Source organism: Lygodium microphyllum, chromosome 19 (assembly GCF_053477565.2).
Source record: "Lygodium microphyllum isolate KBCC chromosome 19, Lygodium_microphyllum_v1.1.10, whole genome shotgun sequence".
Taxonomy (NCBI): domain Eukaryota; kingdom Viridiplantae; phylum Streptophyta; class Polypodiopsida; order Schizaeales; family Lygodiaceae; genus Lygodium; species Lygodium microphyllum.
The window spans coordinates 87,384,905-87,404,581 of record NC_141153.1 but is presented as its reverse complement, the minus strand read 5'-3'; the positions used below and the strand labels follow the sequence as shown (position 1 = coordinate 87,404,581).

At 45.0% G+C, this 19,677-nt stretch overlaps 1 protein-coding gene across 1 annotated transcript in view; it reads left to right on the top strand.

Annotated features, from left to right (window-relative positions):
* Positions 1-19,677, top strand: part of LOC148020128 (uncharacterized) — a 60,622-nt gene that overhangs the window by 37,639 nt on the left and 3,306 nt on the right. The window lies entirely within an intron of this gene.

Genomic DNA, 19,677 nt, shown 5'->3' with positions numbered 1-19,677 from the left:
ACTCTTTCACATAAAGTCCTGTTATATCTTTTAGCCACCCCATTTGAAGGATTGTAAGGGGCTGTAAGCTCCCTCTTAATACCATGTAAGTCACAGAATGACATGAATTCAGTCGATGTGAACTCACCCCCATTATCAGTTCTGAAGCATTTCAGCTTTCTATCTATCTGAGGTCACAAATGCATGAAAAGTTTTAAAAACAGCAAACACTTCACTTTTCTTTTTCAGCAAGTACACCCAAATCTTCTTGGAACGATCATCAATAAAGGAGACAAAATATGCAGCACTACCCAATGATTTCATGGGCATACTACATACATCAGAATGCACTAAGTCCAAGACATTGGACTTACGAGAGAAAACAGAGTAAAATGAATTTTTAATTTGCTTTCCAAACTGACACTCACCAGAGTCTACAATCCTAGTCTAAGTGACACTATCATCAACTGACAAGAGTGCATCAATCACATCAGCCTTGGTAATCTGCATATCCTGCATGTGACATACAAGGGCATCATAATCAACTGCACATAATACATCAGCCTCTGTATTTGAAAGCTCCTCTATGACCACACTGGAGGCCACATTGGCCTTTTCTTTGCCTTTTGATGTCTCCAATGCATCTGTCTTTTCTTCCTTCTTCTTTTTATCTCCTGCGTTTTTCTTTCTCTTTTGTTCCTTCTTGTAGTACCTGCAATCAGGTTTCTTGTGGCCCTTCCGACCACAATGATAGCAAGTAATATCACTCTTATCCTTTCCTTTGCTCTTGCTCCTATTTCTCTGCCTTGCATATGGATTTTTCTTTTCAGCCCTGCCTCTTACATTATAAGCTGAGTTGCTGCCTTCTCCACTAGACATATGTCTAATTTCTTCATTTAAGATAGAACCCCTCACCCCATCATATGAGAGATTGGGGTTATTGTTGAGTGAAACCACCAAGGTCTCCCAAGAGTCAGGCAATGTCATAATCAAAAAGATCGCTCTCAACTTATCATCAAAATTCAAATTTGCATCTTTGAGCTGATTTAGAATCCCTGTAAATGCACTCAAGTGCTCAGCTGCAGGCTTTGACTCATCCAGTCGCATATTCACTAACTTGCACATTAAATGCACCTGATTAACAGGTGTGGTGATCTCATAAGTAGTCTTCAGCTTTTCCCATATTGCATAACCTGTGTCTAAACCCTTAATGTCTGTCAGAATGTCATCAGTGACACCCATCTTTATGTAAGCCACAATCTTTTTATTCACTCTGGCCCAATCTGCATCAGACATTAGTGCGGGTTTATCTTCCTGCAAAGCATCCTCACAACCCTTCAGGAATAGAATGCCCTGAATACAGTCTTTCCAAAGGTCAAAGCCATGACCATCAAAGTGTTTGATCTCCATCAAACTCTTGATGTCTGAACTGGAAGAAGTTGTAGCCATTTTATCACGAACTTAAGAGTAAATGCAATAATCTGCGGAAGCACGAGCTGAAGCAGCAAAATACCTTGCTGTTTTTCCTCAAGCAGAAATAAATCCCTGCTGTTTATACATTAACCAGCCACTACACGGACAAAAGATGCAGAAATTTACCAAAATTCTGCGCAAATCCCCAAATTTTCAAGTCCAAAATTGCATGAATGTCAATCAATCTGACCTAGCTGAGTAAAGCTTTGCCAATACATGAAAAGCCTTGAATTTCTGGGATCTAATGTCAGGAAAATTTAGCCAAAAATGCAAAATTTCGACAAAATTGGCAAAATCCCCAATTTAATTGAGGTCACCGCTCGTGATGTTTTTTTTTTGACTCAAAAGTCACTGACAAGCATGAATGATGTCAAATATGAGAAAAGCCCCAAATTTTGTGGCCAGATTTGCCCAGATTTTGAAACTGCCTCTGGTGTGTGAATTCCCGTTAATGACGAGAGGGGGGGGGGGGTCCGTTGACCCTGCCCCGTCACGTCTGACATCGCACTTGCCCGCCGGCGCCGCCTACCTGACGCTCGTCATGCGATCTCTGCGCCCCCTCATGTCTAACGTCGCACTTGCCCGCCGGTGCCGCCTGCCTGTTGCCCGTCACGCGACCTCTGCGCCCAGTCGCATTTGACGTCGCACTTGCCCATCGGCGCCCATCACGCGATCTTTGCAAGTCGTCGCGACTCACGCCAGGTCTCCGCGCTACCAGTCGCTCGCTACCCGCAGAGGTCGTTGCCTGTCGCCTGCTTGCAGAAAGTCGCCTGTTGGTCCACGACACGAAAGCTCGGTCGCCCGCCTGTTGGTTCACGACACGAATGCTCAGTTGTCCTCATGCTGGTCGTTTTCGATTGGTAAGACGTTGGGAAGCGTGTACAGAACCTTAGGCTCTGATACCAGTTGTTGGAACTGGAAGGACACAGCTGAGATGGTTTGAGATCGAGCAAGAGTGAGCGTATGAGTGTGACGGCTGGAGTGAGTGTGAGCAGAGTGAATGTCCGAGACGATAAGAGTGTACCAACAATGTGTTGGTACACAAAGAATAAAATGTATTTATACTTAGGGTACGTAAAGGGTGCGTTCACATGTACAGTGTGCGTGTACTATATACACGGAGGTCACTGGGCCTTTATATCCCAACAACATATACTCCACAGCAGAATGGGGTTGTAGAAAGGAAGAATCGGTCACTGATGGAGATGGCCAGATATATGTTGAAAGCTAAAAAATTGCCATATGGATTTTAGATGGAAGGAGTCATGTGTGCTTGTTACATTTTGAATAAGTGCCCTACTAAGGCATCGAAAAATATAATGCCTTTTGAGGCTTGGAACATCTGTAAACCTTTGAGTGGTCACTTTTGTACTTTTGGGTGTCTTGCATATGGTCATATTTTCAAAGTACTGAGAAAAAGTTGGACAATGAGGTTGTCTGTAATCAGTCTTCCTTCTGTGGATGGGTGATAAATCCTTGATTACAACTTAATTACAACAGAAAACAATTAATGCAAAGTTGAAAATACAAATTTACCTACTGATCTTGGACAATGCACATCCAATTGGCCCCAAAATTGATGCCGCTTTCGGTATTTCTTTAGCTTTATTGAAGAAGAAGTTGATTTACAATGAGATTCTCCTGATCCCCTTTGCAATCCAAATTCCCCTTGCTGTCTAAAATGACCAACAAGTCTTCAATCTATTTTGCCCCTTGATTTGGGCACTTAATTGGCCTTCACCCACTTCATAGACGATGCAAATGCCCCAAATTCAATGGCTGGCTAGTTCTCTACCTGAATTTAGCAGAAATTCATCTTCAGCCTTGTTGAATCCAAGTCTTGGAGCTTTCAATTTTTGGCACGCTTCATGAGGTTGTTGATAAACCCTAATTTACAGCACTGCTGTAAATTAGGGTTTACAGAAGAGAAATTTGAAATTTCTCAGCCTTTGTTGATCTCAATGCTGCAATCTTTGGCGCAAGGATATAGAAAGGCTGGGAGATGAGAGAGAATGTTGAGGAGAGAGAAATTCAGACTTTCTTTCTCGAAGAACTGAAGGAAATCTGTCATCTTGATAGCTAGTAAGTGCAAAAAATCGAAGAAAATTAGTCATTTAGTGCTGTTGCCCTATCTCAACAGCCTGTAGATACTGTCACCTATTGTTGATTGGTTTTCTCCTGACCCTGGCTGCCTCAAAAGGTCCTCCAATGGCTGCAAATCAGACCAGCAGCATCTCATCCCTGTCTCTTGCAAATTGAATACACTAAAAATGTCTCTCTCCAGTCTTTAAAGACGTTTTTTAGTTTTGCATGGCAAGTGGTAGTCTTTTCAAATGGTTTTTCCAGCATTATCCATAATTAAATATCAATTATTAGTCTTTAAATACTGAAAATTAATCTAATAATTATTTCGGTGCCTTGAAAAATAATTTGACTGGCCAATAATTAAATTGGCTAGGCATCTTCCACTCCCGAGTGTCTTTATGCCATCTTTGATCATTAGATTGATGTTAGATACCATTAAACACCACTTCTGAAGTGTCACCAACTGACACTTATTACCAAATGAATGACCTAGGCCAACCCAAATACCACCAATTACCTGTGCGGGATAACTTATAGCAACTTTTGCCTTTGACATTCCGTGATTTTCTCAGGTCCCAGGCTCGTAAATTTACTTTAACCCCAATTGCATCTCACATGCGCAATATTTACTTAATCATGTGATTAAAAATTAATGCATGTGTTAAGCGAGGTTTCAAAAATATATGTTCTCATGACATTATCAAGTGCATATTCGTGGGGTATAATAGTGAAAACAAAGGTTTTTGTTAGTAGACATGTGATTTTTGATGAAAAACCAAGATTATCTCTTGCTGGTTATGACATATACTAGGCTGCAAAAGATGTGTTTGAAGGGCTGCTACCTATTTCTTTTGATGATATAGCGGAATCTTCATTATGAAAAAGGCTTTGTATTGTTTGAAGCAAGCTCCATGAGCTTGGTATACCAAAATTGATGCCTTCTTATTTAGCCAAGGGTTCATTAATAACCCATCAGAGTCTACTTTTTACGTATGTAAAGAGGGGGGATTCTTGCTGGTTATTTGTCTCTATGTGGATGATCTTCTGCTCACAGGGACATATGTTGGTCAAATTTCAGCATTTAAGAAAAATTTGTAGCAAACCTTTGATATGTTAGATTTGGGGCCTTTGTATTAAATGGGCATTTAGTTTATTCATGATACTAGAGGCATTGGTTTGCCATAGTCAAGATATATGTGTAAACTCCTTGAGAGATTTGGCTTCCAGGATTGCAAGCTAGTAAGCATACCGATGGAGACTGGACTTAAACTATCTTTGCATGATGACAATGGTATGTTTGCCATTCATACATATGCTCCAGCAGTTGGATGTCTCATTTATTTATTTAACCCAAGGCCAGATATTCATTTTGTAGTTTCAACTCTAAGTAGATACATGCACAGTCCACGCATGTCACATTGGCAAGCTATGATGTGTGTTTTCCGTTACTTGCAAGGCACTAGGACTTTGCTTTATGCCAAGGGGGGGCCTCTATAGTTGCATGTTTATAGTGATTCTGATTGGGCTAGAGATTTTGATTCTTGTCACTCTACAAGTGAAAATTGTTTCTTTCTTGGCTCTTCTTGCATTTCTTGGCTTAGCAAGAAACAATTCAATGTTGCCACATCGTTTTGTGAAGCTGAATATAAGGTAGCTTTCACTACTATAGTTGAATGTGTATGGTTGAGACATTTGTTGGCTGATCTTGATGTATTTGTTATGGAGCCTACTCTTTTGTTTACTGATAGTCAAAGTGCCATTGCAGTGGCATGGAACCCAGTGTTTCATGCACACATGAAACACATTGAGACACATTATCACTTTGTTAGAGAGAGGCTACATGCAAGGGATATCGGCCTTGTCTACTGTCCTATCAACAACAATGTGGTAGACATCTTCACCAAAGCTTTTCCTTGTGACGAATTTGAAATATTTCGCAATGCTTTACATTTGATCTCCTTTGGTGAATGATCCTTCTATGTTGATCACTTATCACTCTGGGGGGTTTGTTGGGTTTTGCTCACGCCTATGCTCTAGGTTGTTCTCTTCGCGCATGCACACTGAAATTGATCCGCACATACCTCAGGAAGCATGCACATCTTTGCCGCAGCTCTGATATCAATTTGTAGGGATGAGAGCGCAATGGGAATGTGAGGCAGATGTGGAGCAGCAATAGTGTTGAGTGTGAGAGTGAGAGAATTGATCCACACGGACCTCGGGAAGCATGCACACCTTAGCCGCAACTCTGATATTAGTTTGTAGGGATGAGAGCGCAATGGGAATGTGAGGCTGAAGTGGAGCAGCAGTAGTGTTGAGTGTGAGAGTGAGAGAATCCCAAGATGAGTGTACTAGCTTGTTAGAATTTGCTGATTCTATGGGCAGCGCCCAATGTAATTTGTATGGTGTGGACACTTATTAAAGTGTCAATGTAAGGTGTGTACGGTAGTGACACTAGGATCTAGAGTAAAATAAACCTAACTCTAGTTAGTTGGTGGAAGGTTGGTTAGGTCAACTCTTGACCTAAACATAAGTTGTACTTTCACTCTTATCTTTCATTCTAGCAAGTACACTCTTCTCTTTTTGCTTCATCTTACTCTCTTGTTGTCATTGTCTCTCCTCTCTCTCTCTCTTTCTCTCCATAGCTGGCTACCATTTTCCAACATTTGGTATCAGAGCAGCTCGTATGCGCGGATTCCGTTCAGCTACCGTCAGCCGGTGCCGTCCCGCCCAAGGTTCTACTGTTGCAATTGCTGTTACAGTCAAATTGGGCAGAGAATTTTGGGAAAATTCAGTAAAATTTGGTAAGAATTAGTACTAAGTTGATGTATTTTGTACTTTTGTGGGCACACATTTCGAGGCGGGTGCTGTAATTTACTAGCTAAGTGTTGATTTGGGTAGCATTGTCCACACTTTGGCATTTGAGTGACAGTTTGGTACTTGTTTTTTAATCCCGTGGGGGATTTTGGTACTCTGAGGAGTATACTCTATACTTTAGTATTGAAGTATTTGGCTGCAGATTTTTATCTATCATTGACAACATTGCACGTCAGGGGAATAATGATCAGAGCAACATCCTTAGTGTTCTCACTCAAGAGGACAAACTTAATGGCTCAAACTACCCACTGTGGAGATTTATGGTCCGTAAACTTCTTGTGGCGAAGGACTTGTGGGACTATGTTACAGGTGATTTGCAGCGACACCAAGAGGTCTTGCACCTGAGACACCTTAGCGTAACGCTCGAGGATAGGTTGCTGGTGGTGGTATTGGTGCCGCTATTGCAGCTGCCCCTCCTCTCCCTTTTACCGAGGATCAGAGGAAATGGGACTCAAAAGATTCACATACACTTTCTTTGATTGCCTTGTTTGTGAAAGGACAATTATCCCGCACATTCGGTCTTGTAAGACCTCAAAATGAGCATGGGATGTACTTGAGCGTATGTTTGCAGCACGCAATGAAGCCAGGATATCCTATCTACGCAGAGAGCTGGCCAATGTGACCATGGATGAAGGTGATAGCATGACAGAGCACCTTACTCACTTACAGGATTTATGTGAGCAACTACTCAATGCTGATGAGGTCATTTAGGATGCTGAATTGGTAAACATCACACTGAACTCTCTTGCAGAGTCATATCTTGGTTTTCACACCTCTTTGATGTTGTCTTTGAGGGGGGGCAGCAGCCCCTTACATTTGTGGAGTTGGAAGGCCTCTTGCTGCAAGAGGAACAGACTCAAAAGAATGTGGCATTGCATTCAGGTGATGTGGCTATGCTTTCTAAGTTCAAAGGCAAAGGCAAAGTCAAGCAAAATGTAAAAAATCAGCAAAAGGGTGATGCTGGACAGCCATCAAATAAGGTTGTCCAAGACACAGAAAAGACTCAAAAGAAGGGAAAATGCCATTATTGCAAGAAGTTGGTTACTATATCGATGAATGTAGAAAGAGATTGGCCAAAGAGAAGAAAAAAAACTCTGGTTTGGTTGTCCAAGAAACATCAGCTAGCAAATCTACTGATGATGGTACTTCAGTCCTCTTTGTAGAGGACTATGCATTTCTCACATGCAGTTATGATTCTTCAATGGCAAGATGCATAGGTTTACCTTCAAAAAGGATGGTGCAGTGCTTATTGTCAGAAAAATGCAGCTTATTCACTGTGATGTTTGTGGTCCCATGAGGACACATGTACTTGGAGGTCATTAGTACTTTGTTACATTTATTGATGACTACTCTTGGTATAGATGGGTGTATGGGCTGAAGGAAAAATCCGATGTTGTTCATGTATTTCAAACATCTTGTTGAAAAGCTTGAAGCTGAAACTGACTTAACGCACGGATAGAGGGGGGGAGTATATGTCTCGTGCTTTTGAGACATATTTGCTTGATCATAGCATTATGCATCAAGCCACTGTTAGAATGACTCCTCAACAAAATGGTGTTGCTGAAAGGAAGAATCAGACTCTTATGGAGATGACCCGTATACTAAAAAGCAAGGGGCTACCTCATAAATTTTGGCTAGAAGGCCTTCAGTGTGCAAATCATGTGTTGAATCATGCACCCCACTAAGGCACTGAAGACAATCACACCGTTCGAAGCTTGGCATGGCAAGAAACCCAAAGTAGACTACTTTCGGGTGTTTGGTTGCATCGCCTATGCGCATGTTCCGAAAGAGCTTCGTGGGAATCTTGATGACAAGGCTGTAAAATGCATATTTATTGGCTATAGTTCAGAGAGCAAGGGCTATCGCTTGTATGATCCACGCACAAAGAAAGTCTTTGTCAGTAGGGATGTCCTATTTGCTGAAAATGCTGCATTTCACATGATCAGTTTCAAATGCCAGCCACCCATGACATTGGTGATGTCTTTGAGGGTCTTTTGCCACTTACTTTGGAGTCTGTGCCTATTGTAAATGGTAGGACAGACTTATAGCAAGCTGTTGCTGCACCATATGCTTCCGAACAGCAGGGTATCAATGATGGTTTGCCACATGCAGTGAAAGAAGCAGTACAACATGAAAGGGCTGTTGTAAATGCAGCCGAAACAGTCCCAAGATGGCTGTTATAGACTCTCTAGGAGAGTAAAATGGGTGCTCCTATACCTCAATGCACTAGAAGGGCTGCCAGAAATGCAACAAATGATGCAAGGGGGGCACATTTGATTGATTTTACGGAAGTAGATGATTGTGATGAGCATGTGTTTATGAGCTTACTATTGGATGATGATGAGCCTACTTCCTTGGATGAAGCTTAATAAGATGTTCATTGGATGCGGGCCATGCATGATGAGTTAGACTCTATTGCCACTAACTCTACATGGGATCTTGTGGATTTACCACTTGGCAAGAAGGCCATTGGCACAAAATGGGTTTTTAAACTCAAACGCAAGGCTGATGGTACAATTGATAGGTACAAAGCACGGTTGGTAGCAAAAGGCTATGCACAGAAGGACATAGATTATGAATAAACTTTTGCTTCTACATCCCATATGAGTACGGTGAGATGTGTAATTGCTATGGTTGCAAATTATGGCTGGAAAGTACATTAGTCGGACATTAAGACATCATTCTTGAATGGGGATTTGCATGAGGATGTTTATGTGTCACAACCTCGAAGGTTTGTGGTTAAAGGGAAAGAGCACATGGTATGCAAGCTGCATAAAGCTCTTTATGGTCTCAAACAGGCTTCTTGTGCATGGTACTCCAAAATTGATGCTTATTTGGCTAGCAAAGGGTTCAAAAATAGTTCAATTGGTCCCACTCTATATATTAAGAATGAGGGGGCGAGGGGAGACTTGCTGATTATCATTCTTTATGTAGATGACATGTTGCTCACTGGATCTGTAAAAGAAAAAATTGCAGATTTTAAGGTTGAATCAAAACATATATTTGCTATGTCAGATATGGGCTGCCTACACTATTATTTGTGGATTCAATTTACCCAAAATCAGCATGGTATCACCATGTCATAGTCACAATATGTGGATAAGCTGTTACATAGGTTTAGTATGCAAGATTGCAAACCTATATGCACTCCTATGGAGCCTGGCTTAAAGCTGTCTATGCATGATTGTGAAGAGATGTTTGATGTTGCAATTTACAGCTAGGCTGTTGGCTGTCTTATTTATCTTTGTAACACATATCCTGACATTCAATATGCAGTATCTTAGGTGAGTAGGTATATGCATAGCCCACGGACCATACATTGGCAAGTTGTCAAGCGGATCTTCAGATATTTGCAAGGTACTCAGTCACATGCATTATTATTTTCTAGGGGGGGAGACTTGCACTTATAGGCTTACAGTGATTCAGATTGGGCTGGTGATGCAGACACTAGACAGTTTACTCGTGGACACTGTTTCTTTCTAGGCCATTCATGCATTTCATGGCTAAGCAAGAAACAACCTATAGTGGCTACCTCGTCTTGTGAGACTGAGTATAGGGCAGCCTTCACGGCAACAATGGAATGTGTATGGTTGCGTAGATTGTTGGCTGATCTACATTTACCATTGGAGAGTCCTACACCCATTCTTTTTGTTAGTCAGAGTGCTATTGCGGTAGCACGAAATCTTGTGTTTCATGCTCGCACGAAACATAGAGGTGCATTACCATTATATTAGAGAGAGATGCTATGCAAGAGAGATCGACTTGATATATGTACCCACACAGAAAAATGTTGAAGACATTTTCACCAAGGCACTACTACACGAGAAGTTTGAGACTTTTCGAAAGTCCTTAAACTTGTTACCCTTTGGTGATTGATCATCCTTGTACTTCATCACATTGGCACTGTAGGGGGGTGTTAGAATTTGCCGATTCTATGGGCAGCGCCCAATGTAATTTGTGTGGTGTGGACGCTTATTAAAGTGTCAATGTAGGTGTGTACACCTAGTGTCTTAGAAACTTAAAGTAGTGCACTACGATCTAGAGTAAAATGAACCTAACTCTAGTTAGTTGGTGGAAGGTTGGTTAGATCAACCCTTGAACTAAACATAGTTGTACTTTCACTCTATCTTTCATTTTAGCAAGTACACTCTTCTCTTTTTGCTTCAGCTCACTCTCTTGCTATCATGGTCTCTTCTCTCTCTCTCTCTCTCCATAACTGGGTGCCGTTTTCCAACACTTGTTATGGTACACAAAGAATAAAATGTATTTATATGTTAGGGTACAAATAAGGGTGTGTTCACACTCGTATAAGTTTATACACGGAGATTAAGGGACTTTACACCCAACTCCTCTATAGTTCTTGTTTTTGAAGACGTAGCTTTTAGAGCAAGGGCCTAGGTTTCTTCAATGAGTGCGTAGCTTTGATACATGTAAAGAAATGCTCACGTGCAAAATATAAACACAATCGCATAAAAACGTACAGATCGAAGAAACATAGCTAGGTTCAGGGTTAGCATAGAGACAATGAACAATGCTCAATGCAGCAAACACACTATGCAAGGTTAAAATTGACCCTGAACTTTTGTGCCTTGAGGAGCAAGGCAGAGAGTATGAGCATAAGAGAGTGTTGTACTCGGATCCCGAAATGCAGTAGACGACCTTTGAAGATATTAAGCAACAACAAACATAGCTCAAGAAGGTTGGATCAGTGTGATTGACCGATAGGAAACAGTGGAATTTTGTCAGAGAAGACAGTTGCAACATCAAAAGGCAGCTGTAGATGATGAAGTGGTAGCTGTATGGTAGGGCTGGACAGCATAGTGCAGTAGTAGATGGTGTTGCTAATAGAGAGCGACTGCTCCTGAGGATCAAATGCAAGCTGGACAGACTCCAGCAGCAGTAAACGCGGCCAATCGGGGCGCTGAGTAGTGAGAATAGGCTGGAGAAGGTGGAAAGTAGCAAAATGCAGCCAGCTGACTGATGTAGATAGATTGGAGATAGTCTCGTTAGATGATGGAGATGGTAGCAGAGGCTTGATGATGGACAGCAATGGGAAGTAGCTTTGGCTGAGATATCCTCCATGAATGGGGTATGGACAGCGTGAGAAGGCACTTGCAAGTTACTGCGCTGCAAAAATGAGATTGAGGCTGAGTGCTGTGTAGCCTATCTATTTATAGATGGTTGGGTCCTCCCAAATTAAGGTTTAGCTTATGGGACACACACTCTAGGATCATGTTTCTTTTAATGAAAGCTTTGGTAATTTGATGAATTAAGCTTGTTTTGGGGGCTGTTTTATGTGGCTAATTAGCAAATAATGCATTTTTAGCTCAACACGCTGGATGTGATTAAACTCTGAAATCTGCACAAAAACAACAAATTAATCTCCTTTCCCATGCATCTTTGCTTGCTCCAGCCTTTATTGGTTAGCTCCTTGTACACTGCTTTGATACCATGTCAAAGTGCAGCAATGTGGAAGCATATGACCAGACTGAGAGAAATAAGTGAACATGGAGAGAGAGAGAGAGAGAGAGAGAGAGAGAGAGAGAGAGAGTGGTCGCTGGTTCGAATCCGGCAGGTCGGACCATTAAAAAAAAAAAAAAAAAAGAGAGAGAGAGAGAGAGAGAGAGAGAGAAAGAGCCAAGAGAGAGAGAGAGAACGGGGGAGCGCCATGGAGATCGCGTCGCCTGTGCCTGTCGCGCCGCCATAGCCCGCCCACGTCGTCGCCTGCAGTTGCTGTGTCGCAGTCGCCTGTCGCCCGCGGCTGCAGTTCTGCCGCCTGTCGTCCGCGGCTGCAGTTCCGTCGCCCGTCGCCTGTCTCCGGCCCCCTGTCGTTCCGTCGCCCGCGGCTGCCCTTGCCGCCCTGCTCCGTAGCTCCCACGCTCCGTCGGGCGTGACTGAAGCCCCCGCCTCGCTGCTGGTCGGCCCAACGTCAGCGGCCCCTGCCCTGCTGTCGTCTGCCTGAGTGGCGGGCTCTGCACCAGCACTTTGCTCGTTTGCCCTCTGTGTTTAGGGTTTCTGCTGGTGAGGCCCCTGCCCTGTGCCCTCGACTATCCCGCGCTGCCGTCGACTGCCCGGCCTGTGTGCCACCCTCAGGCCCTTGCACTGTTAGGGTTGCGCCCTGCCACACGTGTTCGTGGGACCGGCCTCGCCTCAGGCTGACAGGTAAAGCTCCGGTTTCATTGGCTGTGTTTGTGGAATCTGTCCTTGGACAGCGCCGCTGTACAGGAAAGAAAGAGAGCAAGAGCGAGAGAGAGAGCGCGAACGAGAAGACAGCAGTATGGCTGGCCTGGATATGGATTTTCTCGACCAGACGGTGGCAGCCCTTGGCCCTGATTCCGATGCAGAGGAGACAGAGGATATGGTGCCATGCACGGAGGAGCTGCCTCCGGGTTCTGAATTGCCAAGTTCTGAACTGCCGCCTGCTGGCAAACGCTCCAAGCACACTTCTGATGAGCCAATGGGTCCTCAGGAACGTTCCTATGCGCAAGTGGCCTCTGATCCTGTGGATTCGCAGGAAATCGACTGGGAGCATTTGCTAGACTTTGCCAATACTCTGCTTGGCGATTATGTCCAGCATAATACTGAATCTTTTTCTGAAGCGGGAACGGATGATGTGCTGGAAGCTACGGTGGACCCTAAATCAGTCCTGAGATCTTTCTCGGTTTTTTATGATCGTGCAGTTATCCTTTTCTTCACTGGCAGGATCCCGGTGCTGTCACATATTCGCCAGTGGATGCACCATTTATTGCAAGGGGAGTGTGTTGAGGAGATCTTCCTTGGACCCCGCGGCTTTTATGAGGTGCTGTTGAAATCGGAAATGCATCGAGCTGAGCTCCTGTCCAAGTTGCCACTATTCTTTGATCGCCGCCTGGTCCATGTGGTACCATGGCGTCCCATGGCTGATTTCCAGCGTCTGCTTCAACGAGAATGCCCGGTGTGGGTGGAGGTGGAAAATTGTCCGGCGGTCTATTGGCCAATGTTGAAGGACGCCATGGCGGTTGTGGGCACGGTGCTGGTCCCCCCAAGCCTCAGGGCAATGAACCGGAACCGTTTATGCATGTTATGGGACACGGCAAGGAAAAGGCCCGCCTGGCTTCGCCTCAGTTGTTCAGGCATGCACCCTCTGCATTTTCGCTTGAAATGGGGCAACTTTGCGGGGCACTGCTTTTCATGTGGGAAATTGGGACATTTCATGGCTGAATGCCCTGATAGGCAAACGTCTTTGGAGGATGCACAGGTTATGCTGCCCAAGGACGACATGGTGCTTGATGCTCCGCCCCAGGAAGTCATGGATAAAGGCAAACAACCGGTCCCGGGTTTGGATTCCCGTCGCATGGACTGGATTGAGGCACGTCCCAAAAAAGGTAAAAAGTTGGATGCCGGCCTGACAGATCCTGGGCCTCCTGGTTCCCAGGACTCCGTGCGCACGTATACGCGCAGAAAAGAAATGGTCACTTCACAGCAGGCTCCTCGCACTACGGTCCCGTCGGCCCCCCGTAATCAGGCCCCAAGGAAAGTCTATACTGATGGTCCCAAAGGCCCTCCTGCTAAGCTGGCTTTTGATACCAAAGGTAATGTGATTACTCCCTGGGATCGGCGTTATCCCCGCCCCACTCCCAAGGCAGTGGATTTACCCTCTACCTCTAAAGCAGGTCGCCAGAATTCCTTTGCAGTATTGGCTGATTTTCTGGATGAGGGCGTCCTGGATGCTCTCGCGGAAAAGGTGAAATCGAGGCAACAGGTGCCTCGTTCCTGACTTTCTTTTTTGAAGAGATATGAAGCTAGCCACATGGAATGTGCGAGGCATTTGCTCTCGCCATAAGCAGCATGCCATGTGGACCGTCTTGCATGAAAATCAGTGGGATGTATTGTGTGCAGTTGAGCACAAAAGTCACGGTGAAGCAGGGAAAGTTGTGGACTGTCATGGTTTCCGTCTGTTTTATGCAGGCACCCATGCTACGCACTATTCGGGCGTGCTGATGATTGTCCATGAGAAATATCAGCCTGTCCTTATTAAAAATGATGTGCAGGGCCGCTTTCTGGTTATCGAAGTCTTATTTCAAGGCGAGATTTTATGGTTATTGGGCCTCTATGCGCCGAATGACCCCGCATCCCGACGGGCTCTTTGGTCCACTTTGCAGGCCTCCATGTCACGTGGCCGTAGGGGGCTTTTGATGGGAGATTTCAATATGTGCATTCATTCTTCTCAGTCCACTTCAGCGCATTCGGTCATGGATGCGCCGGAAAGCCGGGTGTGGAATTCCTTTGCTTTGCATGTTCTTAAGCAGGATCTTTGGTCCTGGCTTCACCCTTCCTTTGCGGGGTTTACTTTTCATTCTGCACAATATGCAACTACTTGGTCGCGGCTGGACAGAATGTATATCATGCAGGGGGACGATTTTCTTCCCGAGATGCTGGAAATGAAGGTCTTGCAGCAGTATGCGTTGTCGGATCATTTCCCCCTTCAGCTGGAAATGCGGGCACAATCTATTGCACCTTTTATGCAGTTGCTGGATAGGCTCCCGTTACGCTTCAACTCCTCTTATTTGAAGCATCCCATATTTCAGGCCTACATGCAGCAATTGATCGACAGGTTCTTATTGGACTTCGCCTCTGAGGGCTTGCCTTCATTTGCACGGTTGCTCTCTAATGTACGGCGTGTTGCTCGGCAGTATGGGATCCATCATGCATCGCTTTGTCGCCGTCGTCGATCTGCAGCAGAGGAGCTACTGGCTTTGGTCCGCTCCTTGCTCCTGGATTCCCCAGATGATGATTTTCTGCTGTCAGTGGAGAGGCGTGTGGCCCATCTTCTTCAAATATTTCAGTTAAAATCTTATCAGCAGGCCAAGCTGCATACCTTGACTGACACATTGCAAGATAGTGCCTGCCAGTCTCATAAGTTCTTTCGCGCCCTGCATGCGTCGCCGGCTCGCGACAATATGACCAGACTCCAGGATCCGGAGGGTCGCATGGTCACTGATCCGCAGACCATTGTCAATATGTGCAGAAATTATTTTATGGATCTCCTTGGTTCTTCTCCCTCGCCTTCTAGCCAGGTTACGCATGCCCGCGCGGTCTTCTATCATCTGGTCCGACAGCAGGTTCCATTGGATATGCAAGCCACGTTGGAGGCGGATATTTGCGAGGAGGAGGTCATGGATGTTTTGTTGCACCTGCCGACGGATAAAAGTCCTGGCTGGGATGGTCTCACTAATGAATTCTTTCAGAGCTCAGCCACTCAGTTGGTGAAGCCATTGGTGGTCTTGTTTCAGCAGGTTTGGGAAACGGGGGTTATGCCCTCCTCATGGAAAGAAGGCCTTATCAAACTGATTCCAAAGGTCCCTTCACCGTCAAAGCTGCAACACTGGAGACCAATCTCTTTGATGGGCTCCATGTACAAAATCTACTCTAAAGTGTTGGCGAATCGGCTTCACAAGCACCTTCCCGCTATTGTGCATCCTCTCCAATATGGTTTTATTAAGGGCCGCAACATTCTGCATAATATCTTAAATGTGCAAATGGCTATTGACTATGCGCGACACTCCGGTCAGGAAGTGGTATTGATTCAATTGGACTTGGAAAAGGCGTTTGATTATGTGGACTGGTCTTTCATTGCAGATCTCATGTCTGCTATGGGCTTTGGCACCCGAATGTCCCGATTAATCTACACCATCAGTGTTGCGGCTTCATCCAGGGTTATGCTCAATGGTGGGGTTACTGAGCCCTTTGTCCTTGCACGCTCCGTCAGACAGGGTTGTCCTCTGAGTCCGCTCTTTTTTGCCCTGGCGACGCACCCGGTCCTTTCAATGTTATCCTCCATGGCAGATTCGGCTCAGCTGGCGGGGCTGTCTCTTCCTTTGGGCCACCACTTCATCAGCCAATCTTTGGCTGATGACACCTTTATGATTTTGCAGGCGGACAGGGACAACATTCGCAAGGCATTAGATGTTTGGACGCTTTTTGGTCAAGCCTCGGGACTTCGCATCAATGCCTTTAAGTCCGCCATTCTCAGTTGCACGGAGCCTGATTTACAGTCATTAGGCTGGCAAGGCCAGGTGGTTTCCCGTGGCTCTATTGTCAGACATCTTGGATACCCAGTGGGGGTGGATGTACGGCCAAAGGACCTGCTGGACTGGATTTCACAAAAACTGGCGGCGAAGTTTATGTATTGGAAGTCGCAAGCATGGCCCTTCCATGTCCGCCTCAAAGTGGCTCAGTCAATTATGCTCCCAATGTTATCGTATTTCCTGCCATTGTTGCCATGGACGCCTACTACTTTGAAGCCTCTCACTCACCCCATCCGTTTCATGCTATGGAAGAAGGATTCTCTGCGGGCAGGCATTTCTTGGATTTCATGGTCGCATACATGTACCCCTAAGCGCATGGGTGGTGGAGCTCTTTTGGATGCAGAACATCATATGCTGGCTCTCCGTTGGTCCCTTTTTCGGGCCATGTGTGTGGATCATCACCCGTGGACTATCATAGCCCGCTATTTTCTTGAGGACGGCGGGCTCCGCCATGGTAACACCCGGCTTCGGGCCTCCTGGTGGCATGTCCTTAATGCTGATTCCCGTTTTTCCAGCTCCTCTTCCCCTTTGTTACAGCACTTGGTCGACTCTTGGAAAGTGGTGCTCAAAAAGGCCCGCTGGCACCCGGTAGGGGAACGCTTGCAAACTAACTCCTTTCAGCTGGAATTGTTGGCAGTATCGAGACTTCTTTCATGGGAAGACAAACATCAGCTCAGACTGCGATTTAACCGCATGGCCCGTTTAGGTGTGACGTCGGTTGCGGATGCTACCCTTGCCACGCGCAACGTCCTCATATCCTTTCGGACTGCTAGGCGACTTTTCAAGATCCCGCGCGGATACCGTGATTTATGGGGAAAGCTGTCGGCGGAGCTTCAGGGCAGGCAACCCTTTCCTGGCCTGGCTGTGGATCGCCCTTGGCAGGACTGGGACCTTGCAGGCCGGTTGAGTCTGGAAAAGGCCTCTACTAATCAGGTCTATCATCTTCTTATTCAGGATCGCCAATGGCTGGGTGACAAAGCTAATACTGTGTGGGGACTGCGGAAATCGCTGACATGGTGGCAGACAACGCTGATGGAGGGCTGGCTGAATAAGGCACCTTTCAAATGCAAGGTCTTTCTTTGGCGGGTAATGATTGGTGGTCTTCCTCTTGCCTCGGCCCTTGCCAAGCGTCGCATCTCCAATGGCACTTGCTTCTTCTGTACCACAACGGCGGAATCAGCTCGACATCGTTTTCTTTCTTGCCCGCTCGCCAAGAATATCTGGTTACTTTTGTCGCACATGTGGCGCACTGTGGTGGGCTCCTCGCTAACTCCTTTCGACTGGGTTTTTGGGCGCCCGAAGTATCCCACACTGCCACAGTTGCATATGAAGATACTATTTCACTTCTTCAGATACTGGGGATGCTGGCACATTTGGACCACGCGCAATGCCTTTCTCTTTGATTCGGCCTCTAATGTACCGCGCCATGTTGCCAGGCTTAAAGGCCTCTTGCACTGGCAGTTAGATCTCATCCGACACGCTGACTTGCTCCCTCGGGAGGATTTGCTTCCTTGGCATATGGCAATTGCCTCTGGGTCGTTGCCATGATTCGTGTATCTTTTTAGTACACTTCTACTGGGATTTTCCCCACGTTGGCCTAGGGCCCTCGTGCCTCTTGTAATCAGACAGAGAGAGAGTGAGAGAACCTCTTCTACTGATGGCTTAGTGTTATCAACTATCTTGTAATCAAGTAATCGTGTATTTTTCGTAATTAATACAATTACCTTTTACGAAAAAAAAAAGAGAGAAAGAGCCAGAAGAATGCTGAACGCTGCAGAGAATGAAAACTGAATAGAGAAGACAGAATGTGAACAATAGGCTGTGAATGTATGAACAGTTGGGTCTCTCTCAATCTGCACGAAATCAAAGGGAAAGTGCACAGGGGCAGGCTTGCTATGAATAGCAGGAAAATTATACATAAAATAGTGCAGATCGGTGAGTCAAAACTGGTTGACTGCTTACAGGCTGCCACGTGGCACCTGTCTTACCTGCTGTGGACTGTCCGACTGCTGCAATAAATGCTGTGCATGCATGCCCATCCTGCCCGGATTGCTGCCCATCTGCCTGGCGACTGCCCAGAACTGCAATCCTATCTGTTCTTGGACAAGCCAATGCTGCCTAAACTGCCCTGACCAAAGCCTGTTCCTGTCCTCAAGGTGACCAAATCTCTAACACAAAGCTGACTATTATTCTAAACCAAATACTGGAGTGGATGCTGAATATTTGCAAAAGCCAAGAAGACTAACTTAGTTACAATCCAAGTTTATGCATGGTTCATTATTAGGTTTTTAACTTGTTTGTTGTGCTCTTTCCATATGAAGTGTTCTTTAGGTCCAACTCAATATTAATATTAAATTTCAACTTGGATATTACATGCTCAAGCTCTCAACTCAAACACGAATTCTATAGGCCATCGAGGATGAATCCACCTACCTAGTCCATGGAACCCCTTTGGTTGTCTGTTCTCAAGCAGTTCATCCCTCATATGAACTGCTAAGGTTGCTTGTTCAAAGCGATCCCATCATGATGGCTTCTTGAATGAAATTAGAATCCATCTTTAACCGCTGATCCAATGAACTGTTTGGGAACCTTACCTTTTTAAATCATGCTCCTGAAGTAATACATACACAAGTCAAACTTGGAAAAGCTTAATTACTTGTTCATCAAGTGATAGACCCGTAACTTATTTTAAGAGTTATTTAATCCAAGAAAAAAAGATAATACATAGATTATCTTTCAATGCATTGTTATGCATGCTGATGACAGATGTGGTTGCTTGAAGCATGGGGTCAATGCTACTATCTCTCATCTTATAGGGATGTTGTTCGAGTTGAAATGTTGCATTTTTAGTGGTGTTATTTAAAAGCTGAAAGGGTTTACTCCTGGGATGTTTACATGATTTAGCCTGCCATTGTTTTGTTGGTATTTGCCACCTTTCTCCTGTTTGGTATTTTGTGTGGAGGGAAAGAGAGTAGGAGAAAATCTGAATTTTAGAAGAGATGTCGGGTCATGTGCAGGAACTAGACAACTCAGGCATGACATGTTAAACTTTCAAATTCTTAATATGTAACAGTGTGATAACAGCAAGTGAGAGTAGAACTAACCAAAGTTCATACCATAAGTTAGAAGTTCTTAACCCTCATGTACTGGACATAAAGCAAAGTTCAAATCCTAAGAGGATGATGTGAGCTAACGTGTA